Source organism: Oryctolagus cuniculus, chromosome 15 (genome assembly GCF_051225735.1).
Source record: "Oryctolagus cuniculus isolate XC-2025 breed Fujian yellow rabbit chromosome 15, ASM5122573v1, whole genome shotgun sequence".
Classification (NCBI taxonomy): Eukaryota; Metazoa; Chordata; class Mammalia; order Lagomorpha; family Leporidae; genus Oryctolagus; species Oryctolagus cuniculus.
In genome coordinates this window covers 40,500,189-40,510,086 of record NC_142881.1, presented here as the reverse complement: position 1 = coordinate 40,510,086, position 9,898 = coordinate 40,500,189, and the positions used below count along the sequence as shown (strand labels likewise).

Here is a 9,898-nt window from a genome sequence, read left to right as displayed (position 1 = left end):
AGTGGGAATAAGAGAGGGAAGAGATGTATAATTTGGGACATGCTCAGGATGACTTGCCCCAAATGGTAGAGTTAGAAACATACCAGGGAATTCCAATTCAATCCCATCAAGGTGGCATGTACCAATGCCATCTCACTAGTCCAAGTGATCAATTTCAGTTCACAATTGATCATAATGAAAGGACTAAGAGTCAAAGGGAGCACATAAACAAGTCTAGTACCTGCTAATACTAACTGATAGAATAAATAAAGGGGAGAGTGATCCAATATGGGAAGCGAGATACTCAGCAGACTCATAGAATGGCAGATGTCCTAAATAGCACTCTGGCCTCAGAATCAGCCCTAAAGGCATTCAGATCTGGCTGAAAAGCCCATGAGAGTTTCTCAGGCATGGAAAGCCAAAACACTCTGGCAAAACAAAACAAAACAAAACAAACAAAAAAAAAAAAAAACAAAAAAAAACAAACCTAAATGAAAGATCTTTGTGAGTGAGATCCCAGTGGAAAGAACAGGTCTTCAAAGAAGGAGGTACCTTTCTCTGAAGGAAGGAGAGAACCTCCACTTTGACTATGACCTTGTCTGAACAAGATAAGAGTCGGAGAACTCAAGGGGCTTCCATAGCCTTGGAAACTCATGACTGGAGCATAGGGAGATTACTGATGCCATAAACAGGAGTGTCAATTGGTAAAGTCAACAACAGGAGTCACTGTGCACTTACTCTTCATGTAGGATCTCTGTCCTTAATGTGCTGTACATTGAGATTTAATGCTATCATGAGTACTCAAACAGTATATTTCACTTTGTGTTTCTATGGGGGTGCAAACTGTTGAAATCTTTACTTAATGCATACTAAACTGATCTTCTGTAAAAAAAAAAAAAGAAATTATCAATTCCCAACTTGACTCTCACTGGGATTAAACATGACAATAGGTCTTATCTGATTTCATCATCATTGAAAAAATCATCTATTATTTTTCACTTTATGTTTCTGTGTGGGCGCAAACTGTTGAAATCTTTACTTAATGTATACTAAACTCATCTTCTGTATATTAAGAGAATCGAAAATGAATCTTGATGTGAAAGGAAGGGGAGAGGGAGTGGGAAAGGGGAGGGTTGCGGGTGGGAGGGATGTTATGGGGGGAAGCCATTGTAATCCATAAGCTGTACTTTGGAAATTTATATTCATTAAATAAAAGTTAAAAAAAAAAGTTAAAAAAAAAAGAGCAGGTGTCCCAAGGTGTCTGTGTGTGAAGGTGGTTTGTAAGCAGGGACAGGCAAGGCAATACTTACACAAGTCCACTGTAAAATACTTCATTACTTTCAAACATGTAGTGAACGGTCATAACCCATAACCATGAAAAGGAGCCTATTGATTGGGCAAGTAGTCCTGTTAGATTTTAATACTACCTCGTACTGATTCTCTTTCTAGTAATGAGACCAATGTTCATGTTTTTGATGGGGCCATTAACCTTTCTGATCGAGACAGTTCAAACCCATCTCATCTCAGAACACTGGGTCTGGGAGTCAACTTCCTGCCACACTGATGCATTTTCCTTGGAGTCTTCAGTGATGTTACGTCACTATGTTAACATCATCTGAAAACGCAGTGGGCACAAAGGAGCCATGCATGTATACAAGCACACTTATGGAAAAGATCCCATATTCTAGAATCATATGACAGAATTTGTGGCTAAAATTATTTCTTGTGGCCACTCAAGTTAAGAACATCCGTGTTTTAATAAGGTCCCTGTTGAACACTTGCTATTTCTAAGCAGGTATTTGGAATGCTCAGAAGATTGTACTTTCAGTCTCCCAGGGCCTCATAAGACATAATTCAAAGTGGGAACAAGTGTCTTCTGACCAGAGCTGAAACAGCAGAAACAGTTTCTGTCTAAGTTCTGGGAAACTGTGCATCACACCCCTTTTTGTGAATGGAAAAAAGAGCAAATCAGCATACAAAGATAAATGATGCAACAGACATCAAGGTGGACAAATGCCCACTCGTTCTCAGTCATCACCTGCACAAAGCTGGGTGGCACAGTGGGTGGGTGGTCTGAGGAAACTGTTCTATTTGAAGCACAAGAGATGACTGCATGAAAATATGGGGATGGAAGAGGGAGCAGCTCTGTGCTTCTTGCTGTGTTGCCTTCATTGTGTTCTGAGTGTCACTGAGACTCGTTTAAAAATAGCCTGCATCAGAAATGTTCCAATCACCAGCCACCTTTCCCACCTTTCTTCTTTTTCTCCTGCTGTTTCTTTTTTGTTCCTGGAGCTCCTGCAGGTTTCCGGTCTTGGGGGGATGATGTTACTCATGGAGGCAGGCACGGTTGCTGCATAGTCCTTAAGCTGCTCCTAGTCTGACTGGCATCCAGTTCAGGCAAAGCTGCTGTGATTGCTCCCTGGTCCGCTTTCCAATCTGATCCCTTTCCCCCCTTCTTTCTTCCTCAGTAGTAAGAATGTTCTCACATTGGCAGCCACCTTTCTGGATCTGGGGTAGCTTTTGGGTCATAATTCTTAGGCAGCTTCCCCTTTTTTTCCTTCTTCTTCCTTTTCAAATCTCCCTGTCCTTGCTCCTTTGGCTGACTGTCTCTGGTAACCTTTCCACCCTTCTTCCTTCCAAAGGTACATATCACCAGATTTTTGAGAGCCTCCACATCTATCTTTAGAGATACTGTCTGATGAGGGCAAGTGTTTAGTAAGAATGTTTGCTTTCTCTGGATCTACAAGTGAATAAGCAGAAATAAGCTGCGCCAGGGTGCGAATGTCTGGGATTTTGTTTCCAGAGCTGTTCTAGGTCACCACTTACCTCCTTCTTCCGCCCATATTTGAGTTTGAAGTTTTAGCTTCTCTTAGCAAGAACAGATGAGCAGGAGATTTGGGTTGATGGTTTTGATACACTGGATAGTTTGGGTGAGGACCTCAATGGCACTGTCAATATTTTCCTGGCTGTACATGGTCACCAAGGCAGATACCATGCCTGGTTTGTGCTTGAACTTCTGTATGTTTCTCAATATGAGCCATGCTTTGGAAATATTACCTTGGGAAATTTTCAACTGTGCCATGGGCAACTGAATTGCAGTTGCACTTTCTGGATGCCCATCTGACAATTCCTGAAGCAGCTCTGTTGCTTTTGTGTGCTGCTTTTCATGGCAGAGCTGGGCAGCTTGGATTAACACCGGCAGGAGGTGCTCAGGGCTTTGGGACTGTAAACTGGCAGCTATTTTGTGGCACTGTTCTGCCTGGTTTGTGTACACAGCAAGTGAAGCTTTATTAAATTCTATAGTTTGCAGTTATTTCTTGGAAAGCTTAAACTCCACGCTTTCTGCACTGGGTAATTTCACCTTCTTCTTGGAGTCAAAGACATTTTGGTCCTTCTTAATGATAATGACGTTATTTGCAATTACAGCAAATACTCCCGCATCTGTTGGCTTAAATTATATTATCCGATTGCAAAGTTGCAATGCCCCCTCTGTACGACCCTGAAGCTGCAGAATATAGGCCATCTGACAGTGAGTGATGGCCGTTCTGCCTGCGGGTCTTCCTCAGTCCCATCACAGGCTTCTGAAAGTGAACGGTGGCACAGATCTACAGCTTTTTATAGGATTTTCGCTGCCTGGTTCAGGTGGCCCTGTCCTATCAGTGCATACGCAGTGTTGTAGCACAGTTCTTGTGTGGCTTCCTGGAGGCCCAAGTTCTCTGGAACCACTTTTTCCCAAAGGCTTTGATCTGCAACAACTGCTGAAAGGTTTATTTTCCTCTCCTCACCAACCATCTTGGGAGTTCTGGACAAGATCTCTATACACAGCTAGGCATTCATCAAAGCATTCAAAGTGATGTAAAACTTGTCCTTAAAGCTCCTTCAGTTCGTCTGTTTGCTGGCTGGTGCTCTCTATTGTCTTCAAGACATTCTCGATTTGGTTTAGCCTGTACTCGCAGTACGGCTTCTCAAAGGAGAGTGAGTTATTGGCTAACACTTTGGTGTGGATATTGATAACACTCCAGGTTTCATTGGAACTCCCATCCTGCATAAGGCATGCTCCTTTACAATGTAGAGCAGTGACATCATCCTTGTTGACCTGCAGGATCTTGTTGATGGGCTTGAGATTATGCGTGAAGTCGCCGTTCTGGCCATAGCAGTTCTCTTCACTCCACAGTGCAGGCACGGAATCTCTCTCTCTCTCACACACGCCTGCCACAGCTCTCCATCTTGGGGGAGATGAGGGAGGGGCGGCTTTCATTTTTAATTAATTTTTAGCACATTCAATTGACTTGTATATACACTCCTAAGATAACACAATGATATTCCCAACCCCCTACTCTCCCCCTCCCTTTCTCCCTCATACCCTCCTTCCTTTTCCCTTCTCTTTATTTTTTAGCTTTTAACATATTTTAAATTTACATTACAGTAAAAAGGCTTACTACTTCACTGAATAAAAAGTTCAGCAAGTAAAAAGCAAAACGACACTAGTTTAATGGCTATAAATAATAATTGAATGGAAAAAATGAACATTTCACCAACATACAGTAAATTTTAAAGTAATCATGGATCATTAAAACTTTTTTTTTTTTTTTTGGACAGGCAGAGTTAGACAGTGAGAGAGAGAGAGACAGAGAGAAAGGTCTTCCTTTTTCCCTTGGTTCACCCCACAAATGGCTGCTACAGCCGGCGCACTGCGCCCATCTGAAGCCAGGAGCCAGGTTCTTCCTCCTGGTCTCCCATGCGGGTGCAGGGCCCAAGCACCTGGGCCATCCTCCACTGCCTTCCTGGGCCACAGCAGAGAGCTGGCCTGGAAGAGGAGCAACTGGGACAGAATCCGGTGCCCCAACTGGGACTAGAACCTGGGGTGCCGGCACCACAGGCAGAGGATTAGCCAAGTGAGCCACGGCGCCAGCCTGTAACATTCTTAACCATTGGTTTGACAAAGGCGTAAAACAAACTTTTATGGAATTATATTTGCAGCAATACTGATACACACAGACTTCCTTCCTTCCTTCCTTCCTTCCTTCCTTCCTTCCTTCCTTCCTTCCTTCCTTCCTTCCTTCCCTCCTTCCTTCCTTCCCTCCTCCCCTCCTCCCCTCCTCCCTCCTCCCTCCTTCCCTTCCCTTCCCTTCCCTTCCCTTCCCTTCCCTTCCCTTCCCTTCCCTTCCCTTCCCTTCCCTTCCCTTCCCTTCCCTTCCCTTCCCTTCTCTCTCTCTCTCTCTCTCTCTCTCTCTCTCTCTCTCTCTCTCTCTCTCTCTTTCTCTCTCTCTCTCTCTCTCTCTCTCTTTCTCTCTCTCTTTCTCTCTCTTTCTTTTCCTTCCTTCCTTTCTTTCTTTGGTTTTGGTATGAAGATAATGCTAGCCTCATAAAAAGAGTTTGGTAGAGTTCCATCCTGTTCATATTTTGGAATAGCTAGAAGAGTATTGAGATAGTTCCTCTTTGAATGTTTTGTAGAATTCAGCAGTAAAATATCAGGTCCCAGACTTTTCCTTGCTAGAGGACGTTTAATCAACACTTCAATCTCATTGCTTGTATGGGTCTGTATATGTTGTCTATATTTTCTTGATTTAATTTTGGTAGGTTATATGAATCCAGAAATTTATCCATCTCTTTTTGAAGTTTTTCAGTTTATTATCATATGGTTCTATGTAGTAGTTTCTCACAGTCCTTTTATTTCAGTGGTGTCGGCTGTAATGTCTCCTTTTGCATCTTTAATTTTATTTATTTGAGTATATTTTCTTGTTAAGTTTCCTTAAAATGATTATGTTGAACTCTGTATCTGTCAGTCATTTCTTAGATTTCCTTCAGGATCTAATTCTGGAGGATTATTGTGTTTTTTTGAAGGTGTCATGCCACCTTGCTTCTTCATGTCTCCTGTGTCCCTGCACTGACATCTACCCATCTGGTATATTCATCCCTTCTTCTTTATGGAGTAGATTTTGTTGGAAAGAGTTTATGGTTTAGCTGGAATGCAGGGTATCACCTGGCTTGTTGCTTTGGCTTTGGTTCTAGGTGAGCCCAGGAGTATAGTATCTGAGTGATTTCTTTTGTCTTAATCAATGTCAGCTGTGTCAATAAGTGACTCAGTGATCTTGTCCATTGCAGTTTGTAGTGATGGAAGTGTGGCTTTGAGATGAATAAAGGTTTCCTCAGGTGGGTGTCTTTGGCCCACAGAGAGTTTGATGTCAATCTCCCTGGTGAATGTGATAGCTAGGGCCTTGTTCTTAGAGCTGTGGGAGACAAGAGTGGCTGCCCACTTGTCCCACTGGCAAACCTGAGTGATGCTTGGGTTTGTGGCACCAGTTGCTGTGGTTCTAGAACTGTGTGACGTGGATAGACCCTTCCTCAATTCCTGCTAGGGGAGTCTAACTGGTGCTGGGGCTTATGATACCAACAGCCCTAGTCCTAGGGCTAGAGGATGTGACCTGAACCCTGTTCCAATCTTACAGGGTGATACAAAGCATACGGGAGATTTTACTTTGGAAGGTATGAGTCCAGAGAGGTGGAATGCAGGTATGTTTTTCCCTATGTCCACCGGGTAGATTCCAGTGGCACCAAGAAATTTGATTGGATTGTCAGAGTCCTGGTTTGCAGGTTATAGTGGGGTCATTGCACAAATCTCCCAGAGTGGGAGCAGATTTTTCTATGGGCTACTTCTGTTGTTAACTCCCAGAAGCTAAGGTGAATCCCCATCTTAATGTAGAGTCTAGGTACATAGCTCTGGGACTAATGCCCTAAAACTCCCACAGTTGCAGGATTCAGGGGATCTATTTGCTCCATGTATTGCCCTGGCTCTGACTATGATGCTGGTTGGAGCAGAATAGAGGTGCTTTGCATGGCGTGTCTACCAAGTACGGCACTCTGCACAGGTGGGGAGGGGAGGAAAGCCATACAGCCTCCCTGCTCCAAGGCTGGCAGTTGCTCGGACCCCAGTCAGCTCTCCAGGCTGAAGAAAGTCAGTGGGGACTGTGAAATTCCCTCTCAGCTAAAACTGAGTGGCAGGGTGTGTGGCAGCTCACAGTCTGCAGCTGGCTGCAACAGGTCGTTGGCTGCAGTGGTGCTGTTATGGACTGGGTTTAGGGCCTAAATTAATTTTCCAGGTTCTTGCCTTTACTTAGAGAAAATGCTAAATACAGACCCAAACACAGCATGCTGTGTGATAAACTTTACAAAGTGAGAAAATATACAGGTCCATTAGGGCTGTATTAAGGGAGAATGGGACAAAGAAAGGGAATTATCATACCCTGCACTGCTCATCCTGAGTCCACGTGGAGGAGAGAGGGAGGGAGGGAGGGAGAGGGAGAGAGGGAGAGAGGGAGGGAGAGGGAGCGCTTTCTTTCTTTCTAGCTTTTTATGTGCTTGGAAAAACGGAAGTGTTTACGAGGTACCACCCCACATCCCAGGTAAGGGGAGGTACTTCCTGGGGAGGGGTCCTTGATTGACAGGTAGATGAACAAGACAACACAAAGTGAAGGAGTTGTGGCTTCCAGCTCATGAACTTAAACTTATCTATCTAAGCTTTCCCACATCAGTGCCTCTGTCCTCTCTTCTTTTCTTCAATTTGCTGAAAATTCCCATCAGTAAGACCCCTGGAAATGTAATCCTTCCCTTGTTCTTTTCATAACTCAGAGCAGCTTAAGTTAGTGTGGCTATGCCCCATTCAGCCATCTTGGATTCCCTTTATTTTTGATTTTTTGAGGAACCCCCATATTGCTTTCCATAATGGGAGTACAAATTTACATTCCCACCAACAGTGTGCAAAAGATCCCTTTTCCCCATACCCTTGCCAAATCTTACCTCTTGTCTTTTTGATAATAGACATTCTAATGGATGTGAAATGATATCTCTGTGTGGTTTTAATTTGCATTTCCCTGTGATTAGTGTTGCAGAATAGATTTTCATATAGCTGTTGGCCATTTATATATCTTATTTTGAGAAATGTATATTCAAGTCCTTTGCCTACTTTTATTATTTTTTTTTTAATTAAAAAAATTGAGAAGGAGACAGACAGAGAGAGTGAGCACACAAAAAATTTGAGCTAGGCTAGAGTCAGAGCTGAGATCTAGGAATGCAGACAAGGCCTCTGCACAGGAACCCAAATTACTTGAAGATCACTGCTGGCTCCCAGTGTCCTCATTATCAGAGCTGGGGCCAAACTCAAGCACTCCAATGTGGGATTCAGGTTATTTTAACTTCTAGGGTAAATGCCCACAGGTAATTTTAAAATCAGTTTTTATTTTATTTTATTTTATTTTTTGCTATTGTGCTGCTTGAGTTACTTATATATTTTGGATATTAACCCCTTATCAGATCTATGGTTTGTAAATGTGTTCTCCTAATCCATAGGGTGCCTCTTCATGCTGTTGACAATTTCCTTTGCTGTGCAGAAGCTTTTTAGTTTCATGCAATCTCATTTGTCTATTTTTGCTTATGTTGCCTATGTTTTTGAGATTGTATCCAAAAAGCCATTGTCCAGACTAATGTCAGAGATTTCTCCCTATATTTTCTTCTAGTAGTTTTATAGTTTCATGTCTTATGTTGAAGTCTTGAATTTGTTTTGAGTTGATTTTTGTATACAGCCTAAGATATGAGTCTAATCTTATTCTTCTGCATGTGGATGTTCAGATTTTCTAACATCATTCATTAAAGAGATTGCATCGTTGTGTGTTCTTAGCACCTTTATAAAAATCAATTAACCAGGCTGGCACCGTGGCTCACTAGGCTAATCCTCCACCTGTGGGGCTGGCACCCTGGGTTCTAGTCCTGGTCGGGGTGCCGGATTCTGTCCCAGTTGTTCCTCTTCCAGTCCAGCACTCTGCTGTGGCTCGGGAGTGCAGTGGAGGATGGGCTTTCTATTTGGAATCAAGCCTGTGATTACATTCCAAAGGATACAGACTTCTGCTCTAGATAGTCTCTGTAACTCTGCTTGTACAAGAGCATGAATCTTTACAGTTCATACTTTTAGCCAAGGCACATAGCTTGATAACTACCCATTTTACTAGAGAGAAGCCATTGCTAATATTTATCATGCCCATGGCCACTACCTAGAGTTGATCAAAATCATCACCTCTGGAGTGTGGCTTTCTGTCAGTCTTTGAGATATGAGTTGTTACCTGTTGAGTGGCAGACCATTCCAGAAGTGTAGATTAAGATTAGCAGAAGGTCAGTACTGAAATATTTAATGTAAATTACATACCACGGAATTATGGTTTTTCAGGAATAAACAAAATGACTATAAGCTGCATTTTAAAAAAGCATTTTTGTGCTTCCTTGTGGAATGCTCGGATTGGGTAGGGGGTTACATTTTAGGAAAACCATATCAACATAAAGGAGTAATTGAAAAAAAGTCTAATGAGAAAATGTCAGAGGTGGAAAGAGTGTTCCTAATGTATAGCAGACCTTACAACATTTGTTCCAATCTTTGCCCTCCTCTAAATAATCCTTATGGACAGATATTCCTTCCATAAGCTTTCATCTTCTCTCAACTACCAATCTAAATATTCTACAAACCCAAATCCAACTCTTTCTCTGCCTCTCTTGATAAGAGATAAGGCAGGTGGTAAATCAGGAACAAGAGCTGGTAGCTACACCTCGTCCCCATTCTATGTAATTCTATCTGCCCACCTGTCAATCAAATAACCCCTTTCCCAGGATGTATCTCCCTTCACCTGGGATGTGGGGGAGGTCCCATGTAACCACGCCCCTTCCAACCTTATAAAAGAGGCCAGTTACCGGGCTCTGCCGATGAAGATGAGACAGGTTGCTGAGACAGTGTCTCTCCATTTCCTTTCTTTTTGTCGGACAAATAATCAGGTCTTTGCTGCTCGCCGCTTGGATAGCTAATTCACCAGAGACAAGTGTTGCTAAGAAGAAAGTTTATTTCAATGACCTGGCCCCTTGGGGAAAGAGAGCTCTCTTG

The 9,898-nt window shown here is 42.8% G+C and overlaps 1 pseudogene; it reads right to left on the bottom strand.

Annotated features, from left to right (window-relative positions):
• Positions 1 to 2,209: 2,209 nt before the first annotated feature.
• Positions 2,210 to 4,237, bottom strand: LOC100344597 (signal recognition particle subunit SRP72 pseudogene; annotated as a pseudogene).
• Positions 4,238 to 9,898: the final 5,661 nt, after the last annotated feature.